Source organism: Neophocaena asiaeorientalis, unplaced genomic scaffold (genome assembly GCF_003031525.2).
Source record: "Neophocaena asiaeorientalis asiaeorientalis breed wild unplaced genomic scaffold, Neophocaena_asiaeorientalis_V1.1 scaffold86, whole genome shotgun sequence".
Classification (NCBI taxonomy): domain Eukaryota; kingdom Metazoa; phylum Chordata; class Mammalia; order Artiodactyla; family Phocoenidae; genus Neophocaena; species Neophocaena asiaeorientalis.
The window spans coordinates 1785314-1789961 of NW_020175039.1; positions in this window are offsets into that span (position 1 = coordinate 1785314).

Here is a 4648-nt window from a genome sequence, read left to right on the forward strand (position 1 = left end):
GTGGGAAAGAGAAAGTTGTGTTCATTTTACTCCCCTGAATCAGCCCTATAACACATATTCTCCAGGCAACTTCTCCAGGCTGGCTTAATACCTACCCTGGGTGTCTTTGATGGAGATCCATTATAAACTTGGGAAAACATCAGCCCCTACAGAAACACACCTAGGAAGGAACTCCATCAGCCCATACTACCAAAGGGAGTAAAAGTAGATTTGCAACCTAAACTAAGTAGCAATTAATGGCAAGTAAAAAAGAATATGAGCTCTGAATAGCTCCAAATCCATGCATGATCCACACTATACTTTGCTTTTCACAGCCAATCTTCTCAAAGGGTTAGTTTATAATGAGTGACCTATTATTCCTCAATAGCCTTTTATACCTGTCATATCTCCACCCCACTACTCTACAGATTCTGCATTTTATAGATACTAACCACCTGCAAGTCATCAAAAGAAGCTTCCTTCCCTCCATCTCTCCACGGTGGACCTTCTCTTCTCTCTAGAAAAATCTATGCTTACTCAGCTCCTGGGCATCCTGCCATTCTGATTTTACTTCTTGGACCGCTCCTGCTGTTTCTGCCCCTCTTCCTCCAACCCCAAAGAAGTAGCTGGTTCCCGAATGACTGCCCTTTGCCCTCTTCTCCATCCCCACTGATCCTTGGCTATTTCAGCCATGTTCAGGGTTTCGAGTCCACGTATTCATGTGCATGGCTCCCAGTGCTGTCTCGAGGTCCAACATCTCTCAAAAGTTCTCATACTTATTTTCCAAATACTTTCTGGATATCATGTCAACACCAACTCAAAACGTACAACATGATAGATAGAGCCTTTCCAGGATGTACTGCCCGTTTTTATTGTTTGCGCCTCCACTGTCTCAATTACGCAGACTCAAAACATTAGAGTCATCTTTCATTCCCACCCTCTTCTTCATCTCTAACATTGAAGGAGCTGTGAAATCTCATCAATTTCAACTCCTCCTTATTTCTAGCTTCTATGTCTCCATTTCACCTGCCATTGCCCCAGTCCAGGCACCTCTCACCTGTCACCAGGAATCCTGTTTTCTTTACCTCCCTCCTCTGTCTTCTTTGATTTATCTTACAGAATGGGGAAGATTCTAAATACCAGGATGACAGAGATTGGATTTTTTTTACACAGCCAGTGCCTAGCACGTGCAATCCTAAATATTAAACTACCTTTTATGTAAGCACAGCTCTGCTCATGTTATCTTTTCCTCTTTCAACATTTCTCTGGTCCTCAGTATTTTCCTGATTAAAGAAATACTTTGGGGGTAAATAATGACCATGTTGATGGAAAGAGGTTACAGAGAGGGCCTGGAATATAAGGTAAAGGATAGACACATCGGTAGAAATGTAAGCTGGGGGACAGGTTTACGAGGAAAGGTAGTGAGTTTGAGTTTCGACGACAGGAATTTGAAGTGCTCATGGGACATCAGGTGAATAGAGCCACAGGCATTGGTGCCCATGAGAGATGTCTAGGCTAGAACTGAATGAGTGAGACTTGGAGAGAGAGAGAGACAGTAGAGCAGGTTGTCCGTGGCATCAACTCTGTAACCGGATTGCTGGGCTCAAATCCCAGTTCTGCTGCTCACTCTGTGAACCTTCTCAATGTTCTCAATCTCTCTATGCCTCACTTTTCTCACTTTTAGAATGGGCTTAAAAATCCCTACATCTTAAATTTTCATGAGAATTAAATATCATGAGAACAATGACCGGCACTCGGTAAGCACTAGACAGGTGGTTGTTATAATGATTTACATATTAGTTGAAGATTTGAGAGTGAATGAGATCCCCCAAGGAGAAAACATGATACAAAGAAAAGAACATGATAAGAGAGACTCCTGAGGAATTCCAGCGCACACTAGGTACTAACCGCAAAATAATAACATACGGTTCTGGCTCTCACAAGGTGTATAATCCTGTGGGAAAGAGTATAAATTCCGCTGTAACTGAGGCATGAGGATAGTGTGATGGGAATATAAAAAGAAGAAAATTTTGAAAAAGAAACAGAACCTCTCTATCCAAGCACCATGTCCCTTTCTTTGGGAGAAGTTCTAAGTGAAAAAGGAAGATCGAGATGAGCGAGAAATCATTCCTTCCGTATCAGGGCGAAGAATATAAAAATAATCATCAGTGAGGTGTCTATTGGTTTCTGCATCGTGTGCAGCCCCAATCTGGAGCTGGACTTTCAGGGTTTACCTGCGAGGATCATTGCCAGGAACCTAGGCGCACCAGTCCTGGGAGCACTATGCACTGGGGGCCTGCCAGTGACCCGCTCTGGCGCTGGAGCTAAGCCAAAACATGCAAAAAATAAAACCGAAAGCCAAACTCCATTCAGCTGTGTGCAGGACAATTACATTCAACCCTGTTTGACTATTTCCCTCCTCCTATTTACAGCTTCTTCCCTTTCATGAAAGTTTCCATTACTGTCGCATTGCACTGCTTTGGGGGAATGTGTTTACTTCTGCCTGCTCAGATCCATCCTTCCACGAAGGGAGGAAGTGCCGGGAAAAAAGAAGCTGCTTCTCAGCAGGGGTTGTGGGACCAGTAAATAGAGGCAGTACCAGTGACTCAGTGCTACTCAGAGAAGAGCAAGTTGAGGAGCTCAAGGGAGAAGACCCTCTAGGTATTTTGTTTTCACTAAGCCATGGCAAAGGCCTCCATGGCCATACCCACCATGGGGGTTAGAACCAACCATTAGGAGACCTGGGTTGTAACCCCACTTCTGCTCCTGTCTCCCCCTGTGACTTTGAACACGTCACTTAACTACTAGGAGTCTAAATTTCCCCATCATTAAACATAGGGGATGGGTTAGAGAATCTAGAAGTCACCTTCCAACATTCTGTCTCTTTAATATGATCATACTCTGTATTAATCTGATGGGTACGGTTATGCTGAAACTGCAAGGAACCCCAAAGTCTCAGTATTTACCAAAACTTAGATTATTGCTGCTTCCTGTAAAGCCAGCTGTAAGTTTGGGCAACTCCCCAGAGCAATTGACTTCTATGCAGTAACTCACTCTTCCAGGCTGACACAGGCTTTACCTATTATTCATACCATCTGGAACATATGGTCTCATTGATAACATGCAGGTAAAGAGGGCACCTAGAGAATCATATATGGGCTTTTCCCTGACTCAGCTCACACGTGACGTACATCACTTCCACTCAGTTTATGTCAAGCAGAATGAGTTACATCCCTGCTCTACCCCTGGTGGTAGGGGAAGAGGGACAAGAGAAGGGGTTGAGAAGTGGAAATTTCTGTGTTCTCAGAAGGGGAGAAGAACTGGATATTGATGAATGCTAGTGATGTCTACATACAGCCTCCTATCCAAGACAAAGAGATTAGTGTCCCTATAAGAAGACTTTGTATTTTTCCAGCTGCTTCCTAAGCAGTTCTGACAATGTTTTGAAGTCAGGAGGGAAGATATTACTATCTCCATTTTACTAGTCAGGAAACATGAAATGTGTCCAGAAGGTTGAGCAACATGTGTAATGTCACAGAGTCGCCGAATGCCTGGGACGGGACTAGATTCTGAGTCTCTCTGCTTCCTAGTGATTTAAAGAACACCAGATTGTATATCAAAAGACCTTCATTGGAACCCTGATCATTCATTACATTGACCTACAACTTCCTTGAGCCTAAAATTTCATACGTACATTAAGAGTATTAGAGACCTAGCTCAGAGTTTCCTTGGGACGATTAAATAAGATCATCAAGGGGGAAGCACCCATCACAGAGCAAAGCAAATATTAGGTAAACAGTATATTTTGTCCATTTAATAACACCACTGTGCCCTCAAACTGTTCAAAGATACAAGCTGTGTATTCTGACATCCAGAAGACCCTGCACACAGAAATTCTCAACTAATGTTATAAATTAACCAGAATCAGAGGTATTTTTATTGGAACTTGTCTACATGGAAACTATGACCTCTTGGGGGACTGGGCAGGTGTTACATTTTCCCCAGCATCTAGTGAAGTACCTAGAAGAAAGTAGAAGCTTAAAGCACAGGATTGTAACAACTGGGTGAAGTATATGCTTGGCACGTAGTAAGAGCTTATTATGCATTGTGGTTACTCGGTTTTTCCTTCCTTTTGTGTAATGCAAGGAAGTGAGAGGGGATAACAGGGAGGGAGGTTGGGAAAAGAGATGTTATGGACTGAATATTTGCATCCCCCCAACATTCATATGTTGAATCTAGTCCCTAGTGTGATGGAATTTGGAGATAGGGCCTTTGAAGGTCATTAGGTCATGAAGGTGGAGCCCTCATGAATGAGATTAGTGCTCTTACAAGAAGAGGCCAGAGAGCTAGCTTGCTCTCCTTCGGCCACATGAGGACACAATTAGAAGTCAGCCACCTGCAGACCAGAAGAGGGTCCTCACCAGAGCACATCCATGCTAGCACTTCCAGAACTGTGAGAAATAAATTTCTGCTGTCTCTCCACCAACCAGAATATGGTACTTTGTTACAGCAGCCAGAATTGACCAAGACGAGAGAGAACTTGTCATTCACTATCTCGGAACAGGGGGTGAAAACCATTAAGGACAGAAAAATATATAGCTACTTATGTGAAGGACTCTTTGATCATGTTACTTAGCAAAAAAAAAAAAAAAAAAAAAAAAATTAAACG